This window comes from Siphateles boraxobius, unplaced genomic scaffold (genome assembly GCF_051911475.1).
Source record: "Siphateles boraxobius isolate OS27281-9 unplaced genomic scaffold, OSU_SipBor_1 66, whole genome shotgun sequence".
NCBI classification, from domain to species: domain Eukaryota; kingdom Metazoa; phylum Chordata; class Actinopteri; order Cypriniformes; family Leuciscidae; genus Siphateles; species Siphateles boraxobius.
The window spans coordinates 17,442,849-17,465,665 of record NW_027509193.1 but is presented as its reverse complement, the minus strand read 5'-3'; the positions used below and the strand labels follow the sequence as shown (position 1 = coordinate 17,465,665).

The 22,817-nt window shown below is 46.0% G+C and overlaps 1 protein-coding gene across 1 annotated transcript in view; it reads right to left on the bottom strand.

Moving 5' to 3' along the window:
• cacng2a (calcium channel, voltage-dependent, gamma subunit 2a) overlaps window positions 1-22,817 on the bottom strand; it is a 134,667-nt gene that overhangs the window by 39,832 nt on the left and 72,018 nt on the right. The gene's annotated exons all lie outside the window — the stretch shown is intronic.

Sequence of the window (22,817 nt, the reverse complement as noted above, 5' to 3'; positions counted from 1 at the left end):
TGCACCCTTGCGCGTTTTTGTCTCATCGTTTATCCCCAGCCGAAAGAAATTACGACATTGGTAATAGAGAGCTGTTGGCAGTCAAGTTGGCGTTGGAGGAGTGGCGCCACTGGTTAGAAGGGTCGGGGGTACCTTTTATCGTCTGGACCGATCATAAGAACCTCGAATATATCAGAACTGCTAAAAGACTGAACTCCAGGCAGGCTCGGTGGGCACTTTTTTTCGGTCGTTTTGATTTTTCCCTGTCATACTGTCCGGGGTCCAAGAACATCAAACCCGACTCTCTATCTCGTATATTTGATTTTTCCGAACGCCCGTCCACTCCCGAGTGTATTTTACCCAAAACCTTATTTGTTTCAACACTCACATGGGAGGTCGAAGCGAAGGTCAGGAAAGCCTTAGAAGGGGTAACGCCTCCGCCCGGGTGGCCACCGAATCGGTTATTTGTGCCGGAGGGATTACGGTCTGACGTTATCCAGTGGGGTCACGGTTCCAACATAGCTTGTCATCCAGGAGTTAATCGCACTGGGTTCCTAGTCAAGCAACGATTCTGGTGGCCACTTATGGCTCGTGACATTCACGATTTTGTTTTGGCTTGTTCAGTTTGCGCCACTGGTAAGTCTTCCAATCGACCCCCAGACGGGTTACTCCAGCCGCTGTCGGTACCTTCGAGACCCTGGTCCCATATCGCTCTAGATTTTATTACCGCCCTCCCACCCTCCCAGGGTAACACAGTAGTTTTGACTGTGGTGGACCGATTCTCGAAGGCGGCCCATTTCATTCCCTTACCCAAATTACCCTCAGCTAAGGAGACAGCGGTTACGATCGTAGATCACGTCGGTTACATGGCCTCCCGCTAAACGTTGTTTCCGACAGTGGACCTCAGTTTGTGTCCAAATTTTGGCGAGAATTTTGTAGATTACTGAGGGCGACGGTTAGTCTGTCTTCTGGGTTTCATCCCCAGAGCAATGGTCAAACTGAGAGAGCCAACCAAGATTTGGAGAGAACGTTGCGATGTTTGGTTTCCAAGAATCCTTTCTCATGGAGCCAACAACTGTCTATGGTGGAGTACGCACGCAACACGTTGCCAGTGTCAGCTACGGGTCTATCTCCGTTTGAGTGTAGTGTAGGTTACCAGCCACCTATCTTTCCCAGTCTGGAATCCGAGGTTGCGGTTCCCTCCGCTCACGCCTTTGTCCAGAGGTGTCACCGCACCTGGACTAGAGCCCGTGAGACTCTACTCCAGGTGGGGGCGCGCACCAAGGCCAAGGCCGATTGCCACAGGTCAAGGCCTCCCGTATACGTCGTTGGTCAAAAAGTGTGGCTTTCAACTAAGAACATTCCTCTTCGCACCGTCTCTAATAAACTTGCACCCAAATTTATTGGCCCGTTTACTGTCACCAAGATCATTAGTCCGGTGGCAGTCCGCCTCAAATTACCTCCCGCGTACAGGAGGGTTCATTCCGTGTTCCATGTATCCAAAGTCAAACCCATATTTCATTCCCACATTAATCCGCCGGTCCCGGTTCCTCCCCCACCGCGACTCGTAGATGGGGAGACCACATATTCGGTCAACCGTATTCTGGACTCTAGGCGGAGGGGACGCGGATTTCAGTACTTGGTGGACTGGGAAGGTTACGGTCCGGAGGAGAGAAGTTGGGTTCCTGCTAGAGACATCCTGGATCACTCCCTTATCGATGATTACAATCGTCAGGTAAGGGGGCCTGGGAACGCCAGGAGGCGTTCTTAGGAGGAGGGGTACTGTCACGATAGACGGATTCACTGGTTCCTTCTTGTCTTGTGTTTATGTTGTTGTATGAATGCACGTGTGCTAGAGGCGTGTGTAAGGGGCGTGTCTGTATGTCATTACCTGATCCGCTCCAGCTGCCCATCATCACTTCACCAGCTGCAGTCGATCTCACCATGTTACTTATACTCACCGCTGTTCTCTCATCTTTGTCAGATCGTTGTTTGATGTTCCCCTGTCTGGTCTTCTGGTTCGTGTCCTGCCTGATGTTCCTGTTCGTCGTCTTCCTTGTGGAAATTGTCGTCTCACCGTCTGTCTGCACTTCACCGGATTTGACCATCGAAGTCCCTGCGTCACCATCTCACCATCCGACTTACTGTTCTGGACTTTGTTACTTTCCCTAATAAATTGTTGAACTCGCGTTTGCCTTCCTGTCGTCAGTTACTATGACATCCAGCTAGCGTTTCCACCGCCAACAGTACCCTACTTGATAGGCGTGGTGTTTGCCGGAAAGAAGCGATCAACGTCATTTTCGCGCGAAGAAGAAAGCGACAAAGTAAACACCAATGGATGGCATACAGCAGATCTTGTCCTTGCTTCTCGTCATGTTTGTCACAAGAGTACAAGCGACGACATTAGGCATTTCTCAATACCAAGTATGTAAAGTTCTCAGCAGAAGCACTCCCGAGGACGCGAGTCCGGTAATTCTCCAAATGGAACAGCGCGTTCTTGAAAGCGTCACTCAGCTCGCTCTGCATGTACATTTTAGGCAACAATAAAACGAAATATGTTATAAAACACCACTCTGCCTCTTTTCGTTTTCATTTAAATAAATTTTAAACATTATTGGCACACAAATGTGGTTCAGGCAATGTATAGACCTGATTATATGTTTAACGTTAGCCTATTTATAACAAAACGAAATATAAAACACAACCCTGCATCTTTTCGTTTAAATTTAAAAAAATAGTAAACATATTCCAGGCAATATGTGCATTTGTACAAATGTTGCAATAAACAACATTACAGTGATAATCTTGTAATAAAAAATGACAAAACTCAACCCTATCTCTTTTTGTTAAATTTCAGTTCTATCAATAATAGCCATTATAAAAGTATAAGTAAAAGGTAACGTTACAAGAAGCTATACAATAAGAAATAAAGCAAACAATTCAGTCAAATATACAAATTCAGCGCTAGTCTAACGTTAACTTTACAACGGAAAAGTTATAGCCTAAATATATGAAACTTCACTTAGCCCTCAGCCAAAACGATTGGCCAGGGAACGAATTATCGATTCACGAGACCAAAGATCACCCGTTAGATATACACAAGACGAATTACCACTACAGAGTCAGCGGCAAACGTCAGAACAACTAGCCGAGGAAAGGCTGTTCCAGGTGGGGAACCTGAGCGCCGAGCGCCCGGTGATCGCCTGGAATGGATCAAATTATCATAAATCATTATAAATAAACCATAGATTTGAGCTTTAAACAACTACATTCTCGCCTCAAAAACTCTTAAAACGACATTTCGTGAAAGAATAATCGTAGTATTATATTCCAACTGTATATTAAAAAATGGCGCTTCTTATGTTGCCATTCCCCTTGTAGCTCCCGCAAGTGACGATACTCTGTCAACCAATCAGCGTTCTGCAGTGAGTCTAGCTCCACCCTTTAGTACCGTACCACTGTGCTAGGTACCCCGACAGAAGGGTACCCAAAAAGTGGTACGGTACGGTTCGGCTTTTTGGTACCATTCACAACTTTTACCAGTGGAAACGCAAATAATTGCGTACCGTACCGAACTGTACCGTACCGTACCGCTCAGTGGAAATGAGCCATCAGATCTAAGATAGGTCTTAGAGCTCCGTCCTTCTTGGGTACGAGAAAATAACGGCTGTAATAGCCTGACTCGCTCAGAGAAGGAGGTACTGGTTCTGTGGCTCCTTTGCACAGCAGTTTGGCTATTTCCGCGCGGAGTAGATGCGCTACATCCGCTTTCACTTTCGTCTCAGTCCGCGCTCGAAAGCGAAGGGGGCGGCGAGCGAACTGAAGTGAACAGCCCTGTCTTATTGTGCTCAGCACCCATTCTGACACACCAGGAATAGCCTTCCATGGTTCTACATGTACAGCTAGGGGCAGAATGCGCTCCGGGTTCCGATCGTGGGCTCTGTGAGTGTGTGAGACACGTGGGGCATCGTGTTTATGTGTAGGGGTGAGCACTGATTTGTGGGCACCTTTTTTACACTTAGAACACCGTCGGCGTGAGCCAGATAACCAGAATTTTTTTTATGGTAATACTTTCAAAAATACTTTCTGAGATCTCTCTGTGTTGCCATGAAAACGGCGTTTGTATGCAGGCGAGCGGGCTGTGTTGCCTACACGTTGGCTGCTAAATGAACGTCTGTAGTAGCCTTCTCTGAGGGGACTGAAAGGATGAGATATTTTGACAGTGGTCCGGCCGTGGCGAGACCTAGCCGTCTCTTCCTCCCTGGTGTTACTAGGCGGACTTTCCCTGCTCGGGCTTCAGCGCAATCCTGGGCCGGGGTCCCCGGGGGGGGAGGCGGCTTGCGTCCAGATGAGAGTGATCTAGGGCGGCAGCCATATCGACGCTGCGAAGGCTGGGGCTTAGCTGGGCGCTGACTAGCGTGTCGTGCAGGTGGCTCACGTGGGCGGCTTGCAGAGGAGCTAGAGCGTCGAGGCAGGAAAAGGTTCATGGCCTCCTGCACCTCGGAGAAGCGGTCGACGATCCCGTTAACTGCTGGGCCGAAGAGACCTGTAGGGGAGAGCGGCGCATCGAGAAATGCGGAGCGCTCTGACTCCCTCATGTCCGCAAGCGTCAACCAGAGGTGCCTCTCTGTCACGGTGAGCGAGGCCATGCATCTGCCCATTGCCTGAGCCGCGGATCTGGTCGCACGAAGGGAGAGATCCGTCGCGCTCCTTAAATCTGTGATGGCGGTTGGGTCCTTGCTTCTCTCGTCCCATTCGTGGAGGAGATCAGCTTGGAGGATCTGCAGCACAGACATCGAGTGCAGGACGGAAGCAGCTTGTCTGGCGGCGGTGAACGCGCGGCCGACAAGGGCTGAGGTGGTCCTGCAGGCTTTAGACGGGAAGGCAGACTTTGAGCGCCATCTCACAGAGGACGGGCAAAGGTGCGCTGCGACCGCCTCTTCCACTGGGGGGATAGCTGTGTACCCCTTCTCAACGGCGCCGTCCACTCGGGAGAGCACCGAGGAGACATGTGAGTGGAGCCTCGCGGAGAATGGTGCGTTCCACGACTTTGACAGCTTGGCATGAAGCTCTGGCAGAAAAGGTGCAGCTCTGGAAGCGGGCGGGGGGCTGTGGCTGTGAAGAAAGCAGCCGTCGAGCCTATTGGGCACGGGCTCCTTCGGCGGCGACCAATCCAAGCCGAGTTGGTCGACGGCCTTAGAGAGGAGGCGCATGAGCTCGGCGTCCACGCCAGCCTGAGTCCTGCTGGACTCCTGGATCGAGGAGGAGACAGAGTGATGCGAACTCGACCATTCCTCGCTGTCCGATGCCAGGATGGAACAGCTGTCTCCTGGGTCCGCTACTTCAGCTTCATCCCCTGAGGCGGCGGAAGTGAGGGCCGAAGCCGGCAGCTGCGCGTCCGGGAGGGGCGGAGAGAGTGAGGCTCGCGGGATGCCATCCGGTGAGCGCTTCACTGTGGCCTCAGGCTCCGGCATCCTCCGAGCACGGCGCTTCTTCTTGCGCGGTCCAGAGGGTGGAGTGACAGCGTCCGGGGTGAAGGCTTCGAGTCGAGCCCGCAGAGTCGACAGCGGAAGCGCTTCACAATGCACGCAGCCGCCCGAATCCAGGGCGAGGGCTAAGTGGTCTGGGCTCAGGCAGAGATCGCAAATAACATGGCGGTCTCCGGCGCTGAGCGGGGCTCTGCACGAGCCGCAGGAATAGGGAGGCATTTTAATAAAAATGCTCGGCTCTTTTAGAGAGAGTGAGTGTCGCAGGGGCGAACACTTCACTAGCAAGCACAAAAGGATACTCGACGCCGGATGGCGTAGCAGGCACGGAAGGCTGAAGGTGGCAAAGACGGCCGGCTTCTCCATGCGCTTTCCTCTGCGTGCTTGTCGCTAGTTTCGACGGCGGAAAAAGGCTTCTCTCAAAGTCTAGCGATGCGGAGAGCTTTGCTGAAGATGATGAAATCAGTGACGTAGCTTATGAGCCTGGCTTTTATCCGCATCTTGGCGGGCTATGACGCATAGAGTGCACGGCATCACGCGCGAGGCTCAGTGGTAGGCTGCAGCAGTTGCCGCACGGCAGCCAATGAGCACGCAACATGGCCTGCTCTAGGTCTGCTGGCTGCTGCACTGCGTTGACAATAAATGCAAAATTAAGGATAATTTTTGGCTTCAATATCTCGAGCAAAGATGACTAAGCTAGCTTACGCAATACGAGAGAACCTCTCGTAAGAGAAATATTTTTTATGGATATTATTCATGGATGTCACACAACTTATCCATGATGACATTTGGCTGATCTGGTTTCTTTTACCAAGTGAATAAATGCACAATCACAATGACAATTTGCAGCAAAAATACCATCAACAGTGCCATCAACATAAACAAAAAAAGATATGGGAAGCAGTTTCTCCTTTTCAAAAAAACTATTTACAGTATGTTGTTATGGTATAGTTGAATTTAAGAATTATATTTTTCCCCTGCTATCCTATAAAAACACAACCCACAAGTTGGGAGCCACTGATGTAAGTGCTATTTCCTTTTTTTCTGCCCCTTTCACACTAGACACGCAAGCAGAGCGGATGCAGTGCACGAGCTGCATGTATACAGAGCAGACACAGCCAGTGCTTTCACACTGGCAGCATGCCGAGCACGCAATTGAACCGCTGCTGAATGTGCAGACCTCCAATCACGTGCTTTTGTTTACGATCACCAGGATACTCAGCTGTGATGCATATAACATGTTTAACCAACATGCTGTGAAGTGTGTTTTTTTTATGAGAAAATGTATCTTCAACTTCAGCTATACTTGTAGTTTAAATAATTTAAACATGCTTTTGTGGGCTTTGCAACTCCTAGTACAATAGTCTCTTTTGTTGTTGTATTTTTTACACAGTGCTGAAAGTCATATGGTGACTGTGAAACACAGTAGACTTTACTTACATGCTTTTATGGTGAAATTGTTCCTTTTTCGTGTCAACCCATGTTTATTTTGACCATGAACAATGCACTGTCACTTTAATTTAGCATGAGCAGCACAGCAAAACCCCCCCCCCCCCAAAAAAAAAATTACTGTAGTGTGAAATGGGCCCTACAGCCCCTCACAACTTTTTTTTTAATTTATAGTCTAAAAAAGCATTAAACTAATTGATAAACTTACTCCAAGGCAGTCATGATCATATTGTATTTACCTTTTTCAATTTCAATAAAGTCTTGTATCTGTCCATTTAAGACCCTTACATATCCGCTAATGCTTTAAAACACACATATCATTAAACAAACCTGGTCAGATTCCTCACTTTTTTAAATTCTCCTTTACAAAATGATTACAAAATCCTCCACCTATTTCCATTAAGCTCCACTGATCTCTATCACAGTGTGCAGTATCATCCAACAATTCGTGCCTCTCAAGCCCAATAAGCTGCTGCTGCGGTCCCGGTAATGCTGGGAATCTGGTACAGTACGCAGTGATGCAATTCACATGACCAACAGGACAACTGTGGTCAAAATATATCAATAATGCAGAGCATGGCCTTTGCTATTTTGATCATGGATCCGCCGGCTGGGCGTGTGGAATCTCTATAAGTTAAGCAATGTCATATCAGGTGACACAGGCAGTGGCCTGCACTCTCATGTGTGTGTGCATGTGTGTGTGTGCTCCATGCCCAGGGCATGAGGCTTCAGTGGCATGTTCACCATCCCCCCTATCAGCCCTATGATGGATTGTCATGTTTGGAGTAAGAAAATGAGAGCGAGATAGCGCCAGGAAGACAGAAAGGTTAAAAAAAGAGGTAGCTAGGGAATGAGGATTAATTAAATCCCTGCTTGTACTGGTGATCAGGCCGGATGGTGGGCCTGATGGTGTCAGATGGTGTCTTCCTCTTTTATTGCTGTCTACTATAGCAGCAGTCCATCCTCTGCCTTGAGCTAACCTACTGCAGCCTCCGCACATGCAACCCGTTGCTGTTCGGCCAGCCTCATTGATTTTATCGGCCAGTGTTTTGGTATGAGTGCGTCTGTGTGTGTGTCTGGGTCATCCAGTCACAGCCAGTTTTAGCCACACCGTGTGCCCATGAGGGGGAGAGTTTCATTAGTTTATGAGGAAACTTACAAACGCTTTGTCTTTATGAAACTTACGTGTCCCTGTTGTGAAATTCTGTACTTTTGTTGTGATACAATTTTATTTAGTGTAGTTTAATGCAAAAGTGTCATGCTTTTTCAAACTAGAGGGGAAAATGTTTTCAGGTGAGCTGATAGTTCAGCTTCCTCAAAAATAATAATTTTAAATGAATAATTAAAATCTGTACTGGGTCAGGATGTGAACCTATGTTCACTTGTACTCTAAACTTACCATATATAATTCTGATATTTTTTTCTTTGATTATGTCAGAGCAGGGCTTTTCAAACTTCATGTTTAAAAATCCTTTTATACATACTGTGCGAGTAAAAATAAGTAGTGTGATAAATACACACACATTTCTTATAATTATCAATGCTGAAAACAGTTGTGCCGCTTAATATTTTGGTGGAAACATGCTACATTTTCTTTGATGAATAGAAAGTTGAAATCAAAAGAACAGAATTTATTTGAAATCTAATATATCAATGTCTTTATTGTCACTTTTGATTCTTTTAATCAAAACATGGCTGAATATTCATTTCTTGATTTTTTTTGACTGACTCCAAACTTTTAAACAGTGGTGTGTATATACTGTAAATTACTCTTAAAACTAGTGAACACTAGTTGACAACATTGTCAATAAAATTAAATAATCACAGTTAATCTCATGATTTCTTTTGTCTTTTGAAATCAAATTAAATTTTAATTTTTGGGTGAATTTGACTGTGTAAAAATTGCACACATTAATTCTGACAGCCCTAAAAATATATACTGCTTAGTAAAAAACAAAATTGACCCTAGTCATAGGGCACCATGTTAGGACCACCCTCTCAAAATGAATGGGTGAATGATTCCCCCTGTTTAATGGTCAATGTTAGTAGTATATTTTAAACAGAAATGGCTAATGCTGTGGCCCTCATTAGCTGGATGAAGGCAAAACAAAATTGCAGTGATAAAGAGAGAAGGAATGGAGCAGAGCGCATAAAAGAATACATGTGAAATTAATTCAGGCATTATCTCTTTTACCATTTTCACCCTTATTACTCCTATCGGTCTGTCTCAAATACCCCCTCAAACGTCCCTTCTACCAGCTGGTTCACATTCTCAAAATCTCTCTCTCGCTCTCACTCTCTCTGTCCCTCTTATTCCTTCTTTTTCATCCTCCCCTCCCCCTCCTCTCAGCGCTGTTTGGTCCTGTGGAAGATTGCAGCTCTGACACGGCATGATCTAAAAACCCACTGGCGCTTCAGAATGTTTCAGCACTCTTATATAACAGTGTGTGGATGTGTGAAATGCCTGATTCCACTGGCTACATACCCATGATCACTCCAACAAAGAGAAGCCTGCCACTGATAGGGCCTGTGTGAAAGTGTGTGTGTGCTTGTGTGTTTGTAGATGATGTGCTGTTACTATGTGGTATATTTCTTTCATGATTACCCTTAGCGAGTGTACACCCGTGGGTGCTTGAGAATCAGTGCACTATTCCCTCATAATAAAATGTGCATGTATCCATACAGTAATTTTGCATGCAAGTATGCAAATGTTGGGCTCTAAAAATACAGGCATGAATATACATGCGCTTTTATGTGCAGTGTTAGAACAGATGTGAACGATGACCTGTTTTTATTTCCCCCAGTTTTCCCCAAATTTTCATTTGCAGTGTGTGGTTTTTCAAAAAACGTCACTTCTTTGGTGTATCGCTAAACTGTATGACGCTTTCTATGACATCACTTATGTGTCACTTCACTAATGTGGCTCCTCGGTTGAAGCTCCTTACGTAACTGTTTCACGAGTGGTGGAGTGATGAGAGCAACCAAACCACAGTGTCTACTAAAGCACAAGTTATGATACTAGCAGAAATCTCACTTCTAAATGCATCAGAAATTCTCCTATTAAGATTTAGTTCAAAAGCTCCTCCAAATGTTTGTAAGGGAGTGAGTCGTTGAGAAGATTTTAGTAAAAGATGCCGTTCTTATGCAAGACCCCAAAGCAATTGAACTGGCCGAGAAAATTATGGGTACTTTCTTTGGTGCCCAATTATAAATGATAGAAAATTACTTTAATATTTAGTATATTTTAGTTTTCAGGCTAATTTCAGAATACCAAACTTGCATGCTACTATTACTTCTATTCCTGCTATTTAGCCAATTATTTACTACAAATATTGTTGGATCTTATGACAAATTGATTGTGATGTTCCTTATTGTAAGTCACTTTGGATAAAAGCTTCTGCTAAATGTAAGTGTAAATATTGCAGTAAGAGTAGAATGGTAGTATGCTGTTCAGGCCGGGCCTTAATCATGAGAATATGGTAATTAATGTATTTTAAATTACATTTCACATTATATTGCCAAAGCTAAAATTGATCAAATTAAACATTTCCCTATGTGTTTTCAGTAAGCCTTTAGTTAGCAAGCTAACAGCTAAGCCTACATGTTTAGCATAGCGCTAATTGGTAAAGAAAAGTTATCATATAAGATAAATAAACAGTGCAAAAGTGACAATACAGAAATGTATAATGTTTCAAAAGATTTCTATATCAAATAATATACATGTATTTTTTAATTTTCCTAAAATTGTCCTGATAAAAAAAATATACATATATGTATCAGGCTTTCCTCAAGAATAACAACTGTTCTCATCATTGGTAATGATAAGAAATGTTTCTTGAGCAGCAAATCAATATATTATAATGATTTATGGATCGTGTGACTCTGAAGACTGGAGTAATGATGCTGAATTCAGCTTTACATCACAGGAGTAAATTACATTTTATAATATATTAAAATAGAAAACAGTTATTTTAAATTGTAATTTCACAATTGTGGCGGGGGAGGCGTGGTTCAGGCGAGGTCTGCGACGAGAGAGAGAGTGGCGAGACGAGCGGCGGTAAGTGGGTCAAGTGCAAAATGACTAACACCTGTGTCTCGTTGCAGTAATTGGCGTGGGGAGACCGTATAAAGTCAGACGGAAACCAGCATTCGAGGAGAGAGGGCTGAGGACTCGTGGGGATCGTGGAGATCGTGGAGGAAAGAGGACTGTACTGACGTTGCCGAGTACTTTGATTTGTGAAAGAGATTTATGTTGACGAGCGCATGTGGCGCGAGTGTAATTTGTGTTCAGCGAATAAAATAACCACGAGCCTCAGCCAGCCGACCCCGGTCTCCTTCCTTCTCGCACATACATAGAAGGGAAATACTACACTGGTGCCGAAACCCGGGAAGGAAGGAGAACGCCGCCGCCAAGATGCAAACTCCGTCAGGAACATCGGGAACGCCATTTGCGGACATCATTACATCGCTCGCGGGTCTGCATCAGGAGAACCACCAAGCCCTGCTGGACTTGCGGGCGGATCAGGAAGGTCGGTTCCAAGCCATGATGCAAGCCCAGCAGGCGGACCGCGAGCTGTTCCGGAGCTTGCTGGACCGGGAGGTTCGGACGGAAGGGGCTTTCCCCAGCTCCACTCCAGGCGCTCACATGGCACTCATGAAGATGGGTGCCTCTGACGATCCCGAAGCCTTCCTGGATTTATTTGAAAGAACGGCTGAGGCATGTGAGTGGCCATCGACCAGCTGGCCGGTACGGCTGATACCACTGCTGTCGGGGGAAGCCCAGAAGGCTGCTCAACAACTGCCCGTCCAGAACCTCCTGGTATACGCCGATCTAAAACGAGCCATTCTCCAGAGGGTCGGCCTTAACCCCGAACAACACCGTCAACGTTTCCGTTCACTCGAACTGGCAGAAGTAGGCCGACCCTTTGTCTTGGCGCAGCAGCTCCGGGACTCGTGCCGCAAATGGCTGTTGGCCGGAGGAGGCGGCGCCGAGGCCATCATCGACAAGGTGGTACTGGAGCAGTTCATCTCACGTTTACCGAAGTGGACTGCCCAGTGGGTCCAGTGCCACCGGCCGGCGTCGCTGGATCTGGCCATCCAGCTGGCGGAGGATCAACTGGCGGCGTGCTCCGGGGTCGGCGAACCCTTGACATCTATTTCTCTCTCTCTCTCTTCCCCTGTCTCTCTCTCTCCCCATTCCCCTAAGCCCGTTCCTGTTCCCAGGACCCGTTTCACCGGACCGCCGAGGGCACCTCCCCGTTGGAAGGCTGGAGCAGAGGGTCCAGCCGGGACGCGTGGATCCGTCAGGGGAGGGGGGCCGGGACATCCTGAAGGGCTCGACACGGTTCCTGCGCTCTCCCCACGCCAATTCCTTGACCCGCTTCCTGCCACTAGGGCGGCGGGGAGGCCTGGGCCGGCCTGTTGGCGTTGCGGGGATCCGGGCCATTTCGTGGACCGCTGCCCGGTCATGGAGGTTGGGACATTGGTCCGGATCCCGGACGTCCCACAGGCCGCCCCCGATCAAGCCGGGTTATACCAGATACCTGTGAGTATTAAGGGGGGTACCTATCAGGCCTTGGTGGATTCAGGTTGTAACCAGACCTCCATCCATCAACGCCTGATACAATCCGGGGCATTGGATACGGGCCGCATGGTTAAGGTGAGGTGTGTGCACGGGGATATAGTGGAATACCCCTTAAAGGCCATCACTATTAATTTCAGGGGACAAAATCATTGTGTGGAGGTGGCAGTTAGCCCGCGCCTCCGGCATCCGTTAATTTTGGGAACGAATTGGCCAGCTTTTGAACTATTATTGGGTTGTTTGACAACGGATGTCTCTGGGAAAAGGAAAAGGCGGGGAAGGGGGGCGAGCGCTCAGGTTGGAGAGGCTGTTCCTGGACCCAGCGGAACTGGTTCAGGGGAACCGAGCGGCTTGGCGAGGCTAAACCTCTCCACCCGCGATGACTTTCCCCTGGATCAGTCCCAAGATGAGACGCTCAAACATGCGTTTGAACAGGTCCGTTCCATCGATGGGCAGATCCTCCAACCTGACCGCCCGCTCTCCTATCCTTATTTTGCCATTATTAAAGATAGGTTGTATCGGGTGACCCAAGACACTCAGACAAAGGAAGATACAACCCAATTGTTAGTACCACGGGGCCGTCGGGAAATGCTTTTCCAGACGGCACATTGTAATCTCATGGCGGGGCATCTAGGGATGACAGCTACGTTAAATCGTTTAATGACCCGATTCTTCTGGCCGGGCATTCACGAGAACGTACGCAGGTGGTGCGCGTCGTGTCGTGAATGTCAGTTGGTAAACCCACCGGCCGCCCCAAAAGCGCCGTTGCGCCCTCTACCTCTCGTGCAGGTCCCCTTCGAGAGAATTGGTATGGACCTCATCGGGCCATTAGAACGATCGGCACGGGGACATCGCTTTGCGTTAGTTATAGTAGACTACGCAACGCGATATCCTGAAGCAGTGGCGCTACGCACTATATCAGCGAAAAGTGTGGCAGACGCCCTGTTTCGTTTAATCTCCCGCGTGGGAATCCCGAAAGAGATTCTCACGGATCAAGGCACCGCGTTTATGTCACGCACGTTAAGCGAATTATATGAGTTATTGGGCATTAAATCGGTGCGTACCAGCGTCTATCACCCACAAACGGACGGACTGGTCGAACGATTTAATCGCACATTGAAAACAATGATTCGTAAATTCGTACAGGAAGACGCGAAAAATTGGGACAGATGGCTAGAACCCCTCTTATTCGCCGTGCGAGAGGTCCCGCAAGCCTCCACGGGGTTTTCCCCCTTTGAGCTTCTTTTTGGACGTCAGCCCCGTGGGGTGTTAGACGTCCTAAAAGAGACTTGGGAGGACGGACACTCAGATAGCAAAAATGAAATTCAGTATGTCATGGACCTGAGAGCAAAACTCCATACACTGGGGCGGCTCTCTATGGAGAATTTGCTTCAGGCTCAGGACAGACAAAGCCGGCTGTATAACAGGGGAACTAAGCTTCGAGAATTTACACCGGGAGATAAAGTGCTCATTTTACTACCAACCTCCAGCTCCAAATTGTTAGCGAAGTGGCAAGGACCCTTTGAGGTCACACAGCGGATAGGGGATCTCAATTATGAGGTAGTACGAACAGACAGGGGTGGTTCACGGCAAATCTACCATCTCAACCTCCTAAAAAAATGGAGTGAGGAGGAGTCAGTGTTGCTTGCGACGGCAGTGAGTGGAGAGGAGGATCTCGGGCCAGAGGCGATCATCAAAGGGAATTCTCTCGCCCTGGCCCCGGGGGGGGGATCACCTCTCGCCCTCGCAGCTCACTGACATCACAAGGTTGCAAAGAGAGTTTGCCGATGTGTTTTCACCCCTGCCTGGTCGTACTAATCTGATCCAGCACCATATTGAGACAGAGCCGGGCGTGGTAGTTCGCGGCCGGCCATACAGATTGCCTGAACACAAAAAAAAAGTTGTTCAGACGGAATTAGAGGCAATGCTGGAGATGGGAGTAATTGAGGAGTCCCACAGTGACTGGGCAAGCCCGATAGTTTTAGTTCCTAAAACGGACGGCTCGGTACGGTTTTGTGTGGACTATCGCAGGGTGAATGCAGTGTCGAAATTCGACGCTTATCCAATGCCGCGGATTGACGAGCTGCTTGATCGGTTAGGTACGGCTCGCTTTTATTCGACGCTGGACTTAACGAAAGGATATTGGCAGATCCCCTTGTCTCCCATGTCCAAAAAAAAAAAAAACAGCCTTCACCACGCCGTTTGGATTACACCAATTTGTAACACTTCCTTTCGGGTTGTTCGGGGCTCCCGCCACGTTTCAGCGTCTCATGGACAGAATTCTGCGACCCCATGCTCCATATGCCGCTGCATACTTGGATGATATTATCATCTACAGTAATGACTGGCAGCGGCATGTGGAGCATTTAAGGGCCGTCCTCGGGGCGCTGAGACGGGCGGGGCTAACGGCCAACCCGAAGAAGTGTGCAGTTGGGCGGGTGGAGGTAAGATATCTGGGCTTCCACTTGGGTCATGGTCAGGTGCGTCCCCAAATTGACAAGACAGCAGCAATTGCAACCTGTCCTAGACCTAAGACCAAAAAGGAGGTGAGGCAGTTCCTGGGGCTGGCGGGATATTACAGAAGGTTTATTCCGGACTATTCGGACCTCACCAGCCCGCTGACTGACCTCACTAAAAAGGAGGTACCAGATGCGGTCCAGTGGACGGAGCAGTGCCAACAGGCTTTTACCCAGGTTAAGGCTGCTCTGTGTGGTGGCCCGCTCCTGCACTCTCCTAATTTCTCTCTTCCTTTTCTGTTGCAGACTGACGCGTCGGACAGGGGGCTGGGCGCTGTCCTGTCCCAGGAGGTGGAGGGGGAGGACCGCCCGGTGCTGTACATTAGTCGTAAGCTCTCGAAGAGAGAGACTAAGTACAGCACCATAGAGAAGGAGTGTTTGGCCATCAGATGGGCGGTCCTCACCCTGCGCTATTACCTCCTGGGGCGGGAGTTCACCCTCTGTTCGGACCACGCGCCCCTGCAGTGGCTCCACCGCATGAAGGACACCAACGCGCGGATCACCCGTTGGTATCTCGCTTTACAGCCTTTTAAGTTCAAGGTGATCCACAGGCCGGGGGTGCAGATGGCTGTGGCTGACTTCCTCTCTAGGAATGGGGGGGGGGCTGCAGGCCGGATGGCTCCCCGGCCTGAGTCGGGCGGTGGGGGTATGTGGCGGGGGAGGCGTGGTTCAGCGAGGTCTGCGACGAGAGAGAGAGTGGCGAGACGAGCGGCGGTAAGTGGGTCAAGTGCAAAATGACTAACACCTGTGTCTCGTTGCAGTAATTGGCGTGGGGAGACCGTATAAAGTCAGACGGAAACCAGCATTCGAGGAGAGAGGGCTGAGGACTCGTGGGGATCGTGGAGATCGTGGAGGAAAGAGGACTGTACTGACGTTGCCGAGTACTTTGATTTGTGAAAGAGATTTATGTTGACGAGCGCATGTGGCGCGAGTGTAATTTGTGTTCAGCGAATAAAATAACCACGAGCCTCAGCCAGCCGACCCCGGTCTCCTTCCTTCTCGCACATACATAGAAGGGAAATACTACAACAATATTACTGTTTTTTTCTGTATTTTTGATTATGAGACAAAAACAATAAAAAATATAGCTGCAAGCAGCCATTACCGGGGCCAAGCGCAAGAAGCGGCAACAGATGCCATCATGGGTGGGAGTGGCAGACCAACTGCAGCAAGGAGCAATTAAAGACATTTTAAGAGAATTTGGCAAAATGGCTGAAAAATCATATATACAGTAACTTTTAAGATGTTTTAATGGTTTATCACTTTCGACAAATAGGTGGCGCAGTTATGAAATCGATGTGATGTGGTCAGAGTGAGGTGACAATGACACATACAAAGTTTGGTGTCAAAATGTGAAGGCATTGCAGAGGTAAAGTCTGAATAGTCATTTTGGCAGCATGCCTCAACTTTGATGCTACGGTATACGAAAACGGTTTCGTCTATCAACACAAAATCCAAAAATTTTAGTCGGCACGGTCTGGAGAAGATACGATTCGATTTTGGTGAAAATCGTACAAACGGTCTAGGAGGAGATTGAAAAAGTAGGTGTTTAATGAAAATCAAGATGGCGGACAGGAAGTTTGGCTGACTTTGGCAAAATTGATATCTTTGTTTTCAGCATAACCCAAGGAATCAATTAAGACCAGAGTCATTACAATAGGCAAATTCATTCAAAAGTTATTAGCATTTTTGTATATTTAATTATAACTTTTGACCAAAAGGTGGCGCTGTCTCAAAATCTTTTGAGTACCTTCAGGAGATAGTGCTGGTTGCAAAATCTGAGTTTCATAATGTTACACCAATGCATTTGTTCAGTATAGCATTTTACATCACAAAACTGTATTGAAGTCAATGGGAATTTCATGTTTTGATCTATTATAGCGCCACCAAGAAGCAAAATATCACAATTATTTTCCTGTGTCCTCGGAATGAACCCATACATGTGTATGCCAAATTTGGTGAAAATATCTCAATTCGCTTCGGAGTTATTGACATTTATATGAAAAAACATGTCAAAAATGAATGACACGTGACTTTGATTGAATTTTACTACCCCTTACTATCAATATTTTGGCATTTGGGGTTCATCATGTGGTTAACAAGCTATAGTTTCAAACTTCTGATGGTGGTTTCGTCTCGATCGGACTAATGGTTTCGAAGATATCGGCAAATGTTTTTTCAGCGCTAAATCACAACGCTACACAAACCGTTAGGCAAAACCTAGCATGTTTGGTATCTGTGGACTCGGCAAGGATTCAGGAACCTAACGAGATGACTCCCGTGAAAATAAGTCAACCACACCCAGAGTTGTAAGCATTTGAAAAATAAAATGTACCACTAGGTAGCGCTGTTTCAAAACTTCTCAGGCTCCTTCAGGGCATCGTACTGATGACCCATTCGAGTTTCGTAACAATTCGTTAATGCGTTCAGAAAATACAGCATTTTAGCACATAATTCAAAATGGCCGACAGCCGAAATGGCTGATATGGAAAAATTGGATATCGCTCGACTCGACGTGACGCCCTGAATCTAACGAGTTCACTTTTATGATTTTTGGACAAACCCTTCAGAAGTTATAAGCAAAAATAGCCATTTTCTGTATCTCCGGACCAGTAGGTGGCGCTGCACCGAAACGTAGCATGTAGCCTCAGGTCATGCTTGTGATGACATGGACCAAGTTTGGTCTCAATACGCTAAAGCGTTGCGAAGATACAGCCTTACGACTGTTCTTGCAAGCGCTGCGTAAAATTTGTTCGAGCGTTTATCAAAAACAATTTGACGAATCAATATGATTTTAAAAATTTTTGTCAGCACTGCCTGAAGATGATCTGGTTAAATTTTCGTGCGAAAACGACAAACCATCTAGGACGAGTTCGAAAAAGTAGCTTTTTGAGAAAATTCAAGATGGCGGCCATATTTTTATGACGGAAAATGACCTCATGGGGTGCAATCGAAACGTCATGAGCTCAGGAATCAGAGGAACATTTGTGTGAACAGGTGGTGGCGCTAGAGGGAATGACTTAGAAACACCAAAATTGGTTTATTTAATGTTGGGACTGTCCTCTATCAGAATGTCAAACCAAAACAACTTTCCCGCAATCGGTTCTATGGGCTGCCATAGACTCCAAGAGCGGAATAATAATAATAATAATAACGCCAACGATTACAATCGGTGCCTCCGCCCCTTTTGTGCTTGGCCCCTAATAATAAGAACCGGAACAGATACAATAGGTGCCTCCGCACCTTCGGTGCTTGGCCCCTAAAGATTACTGGCCCCAAACCTTTGAACAGTAGTATAGATAATCGCTTTGCTGGCCTACAGTTGTAATCGAAATTATTCAACCCCCATTGGAAATTGTGTTTATTGGCAAAATTTACAGACTTTTAGCTGTTTGCAATGAACAAATCAAAGAAAAGTAGCCTAATTAAAATTGCTCAACACAACATATGTTTCAAGTGGTTTCCTCAAATTCAACTGAAAATGCAACTTTTAATGACTTACGCAGTCTTAAAATCATTCAACCCCCTGAATAGAATCCCTTACACAACAGCACAAATCTGCAAAACAGGTGTTGTTAGTGTGGGTTTGAGGGTTCAGAAAATCCCTTGAGTGACTGCAGAGACCTGCAGTAAGATTTGGTGGCAACAGGCACTGGGGTTTCAGCTTGCACAGTAAGGCGGGTACTAAACGCATGCGGTTTCCATGCCAGAACTCCAAGACGTAGACCACTACTGACACAAAAGCACAAGAAAAGTTCTCAAAATCATATAAATAAACCATAGAAGTTTTGGGATTCTGCTTTGTATGTCTGCAGGAAGAAGAATGAAGCATCTGCTGTAAAGAACACTATCTACAGTTAAGCATGGTGGTGCTCGGTGATGATCTGGGGCCGCTTTGCATCCTCTGGCACTGGAAACCTCCAGCGTGTGGAAAGCAAGATGGATTCTTTGAAGTATCAGGAAATCCTAGGAGAAAACGTCATGCCGTCAGTGAGGAAGCTGAAGCTTAGACCTTTCAACAGTACAATGATCCCAAGCATACCTCACATTCCACCAAGGCGTGGTTTAAGAAGAACTCCGGAAGATTCTACAGTGACCATCAGAGTCACCTGACTTGAACCCCATAGAAAATCTCAGCTGGGATTTGAAGGCGGTGGTTGCAGCACGTAAACCCAAGAATATTACTGAACTGGAGGCCATTGGTCATGAGGAATGGATTCCTCAGAAACGCTGCCAGAAGCTGGTGTCTGGTTAGAAATCTTGTTTGCAGCTGGTCATAAGGGGTTGAATAATTTTGAGACTGCAGAAGTCATTAAAAGTTGCATTTTCAGTTGAATTTGGGGAAACCACTTGAAGCATTTGTTGTGTTGGGCTATTTTTTATCAGGTTTGTTTGATTTGTTAATTGCAAACAGCTGAAAGTCTGTAAATTTTGCCAATAAACTTGATTTGCAATGGGGGTTGAATAATTTCGATTACAACTGTATATTAACAAATACTCTTTATTACAACATGCGTTTTCAACAAGCAAATATCAATGCTAAAAGTGCACTTGTGTGCTGCACTACCTGTTCAGCTACTCAGTTCTTGCGGCATTGCATATAGCACATATCCCTCAGTGACTGGACTGCTCTTGAAGGATTCAGAACAACTTGGTAGTTAAGGTTAGCTAAAACACTCATTTTATACCCACAATGTTTGTTACCTCGTATTGGTCAAAATAAAGAAAATGTAAATGCATGACTTACTTTTGAAACCTATACCACTGTATCTGTTCACTCTGTAGATCTCCACTCACTCAAGACACAGTTGGTGACCGAAGTTTCTACAGAACAGATGTCTAAGAGGATAATACATAGACAGGCAAGGAGGTGAAAAGTAGGAAGAAGAGGAGAGAAAGTGAGAGAGACAGAAAACTGACCTATATAAGAAAGAGGCTGAAATATTTATGGAAGTAAGTGTCCTAATTCACAAGCCACTGGGAGCGTTGCGGCCTATTCGTCCAATTGGAGATAAGGAAAAGGACAAACACACATGCGTTCATATATACTGTACGTGCACACACACACTCAGAGTGTGTAAGGTCTTTGGTAGTTCTCTGTGCCGGCTTGCATGTCATCTTGACCACTCCTTGTCCACTAGTCCCAATATTCACCCCTTTCTCTGGGTGTCGTTCTTTGAGCGGCTTGAACTTGTTGTCTGAACTGTCTTTATTGCTAAACATATGGGTAGGCACAAGTGCTCAAAGCACCAAGACTCATTGGCCAGGCTTTATCTGTGGAGTTAGCATGCAATGTGACTTTCTCTGCACCCACCTAGCAGCCCAAATCGCGAGACATGCTTGTACAGATCCGACTCAGACGTTCAAATTGAGACCCGAGCACTCAGAAAGTGAATGCATCATTATGACAGTGTCAATTAAGGATCAACCGCAATGGGGTCAATGCTGCCGAATAACTGCGTAACCTGCGCTGTTTAAATGCATGAGCTATAATCACAGGCTTAGTGAAGATTCAATTACAGCAGGTCAGGCACCTGTTTGGGGTGATGCATGAAGCTTCGATACCGAAGAAGGCTCTGTACTGAGATAATTGTATGGTGTTTTATCTGATATCATGATCTAACCAATGGGTATTCGGTTAAGTAGGTTAAACGGTTCTGACTGGATGGGCAAATGTTCTGAAGGATGACATTCTAATATATTATTATTGGTAAATGTTACAGTCTGAGCTGATTTAAACAAGAAGTAACAGCTGAAAATGTTATGTTGATTTGGATCAGTTAGTGGTCATTCAGCTGGGCGAAGCGTAAGTGAATAGCACAAAACTCCCATGTGTCCCATGTGTTTTACTTGACACAGCATTTCAAAAACTTGGTGCTCATGGTGATGCGTCACAACGGCCATACTTAGTTATTCATTGACAGTGTTTTTGTTTGTTTATACGGAACAAATGTATTTACATTGTGATTTACACATTCTGCATAGTTAAGTTTTCTTTATTGTGCACGTGCATCATTTTGACTATGATTGGATTATTCAAAACATTTATTTTCTTTACATATTATTCTATATAGATAAGAGATTATTGGTGAGGCTCTTTTGCTTCACCATGCACGTGTATAGAACAAATGGGAGTAAAAGTGGGAAACTTCTGTGTGTGCTGATTGTAATTTAAAACTCAGAGTTTCCCCCGTCGTATGGGAAAATACGTTTATATCGATATATATATAATAATACTTATAAAAAATAACAAAGAACACAGGGTGAACTGCAGCGGGAGAAGTGCATGATCCAAGTTGTCCAAAACATTTGATTTGCTTTATAATAAGCACTTCAAACTAACTCATAAGCATGCAGTTTAAAGTGGCTTGTCCTCCTGTCAGATGCTTGTGCTGTTTAATGCATTTGAGACCTTTTTTCCTCAGCGCATAATATACATTTTACGGTTGTATCATTATCTATAAATGTTAAAGGTCACACAAGTATTTCCATTTTGCATAATGGCTCATCCTGACAGCAAGCGAGTCTGTTACACTTCAATAAAGGAGTTGCTGACCACGCAAACAAACGGAGGGCAATAGTTCTAATTTCAGTTACAAAATCTATGACAAAAAACTTTTGTTGATGATCTTGTCTGTAATACTGCCTGAACTGCTGTGGTGCTCACACTAAGTTTTCTTGTCATTTGTCGTCGTCTTGTCATAGCAACGGACATAGCCTTCTACACAACACAACGCTGACGAGGTGCACAAACTACAAGACATTTGGTCAAGAGGCGTCCTGACCAACAGAGGGGGAAAAAATGTGTTCTCAAATAAATTCAAGCGAGAAATTCACGCAAGTTATTATGAGAGCTTTCCATTTATACCTTCTGCACTGTGATTGATGGATTAGTTCCACCTTGTTGTTGCACTGCACGCACTACAAGATCACAAGATCGCAGACCTTGGAAATCTGTCTGCGACAGCAAAATCCAGCCAAAAGTCATGTAGCATAAGCTTGCCTCAGACGAGATGACACCAACATCATTAAATGATAACTGCTGTATAAAAAACCCACTGAACTTTGACTTCAAAAGTCACAATTGCAAACTGTTACACCCCTAGTATGTTTAACTTAAAATCCTTTAATTACTGTCATGATGCACATTTTTTGGTTTTGTCTTCATTGTTTGAGGAAATCCAAAAAACCTTTTGCTAACAAACGTTTTCGTCAGTAATTTCATTGACAACATTAACACTGCTTTAGCTATTGTTCAGCCAGTCCAAAAACAGTCCCAATGGGCCAGGACGCGCCCTGTAAATCCGGCACTTAGACTAATTTTTCCTCTCTCTCCTGTCTGCCATTGTCCTCTTCCACAACAGTTCCAGAATCTTTAATTACTCTTGGTTGTTGCCATGTTGTTTCCAGTCAATTCAGGCCCTTGTTTTGATGACAGTAACTGATAGTCCTGCTTGTGAGTTTAGGATTGATGCGTGTGGCTTGTTTGACACTCACTTCCCGGGTCTGCTTGCGCAGACGGAAAAAGAGTGGAAATCAATGCTCTGTGTTTACGAGGGAGCCAGTGTACTGTAATCGGGCCTAGTTGAGCTGTACTGTACGAGCTAGAGAGTCTGCCGCTGCTGAGAGTCTAAACAGAGTGAGGAAACATTCACACTCTCCCGCAGAGACAACAGACCATCCTTACATGGCTTAACAGCATGAGAAAACCAAAGATATGTGGAACAAAGTAAAAACTAGGACATTACTTGAAATACATCTCTATTGCAGTCATTTAGTGTGAGAGACATTTCATTGTCAGCAACA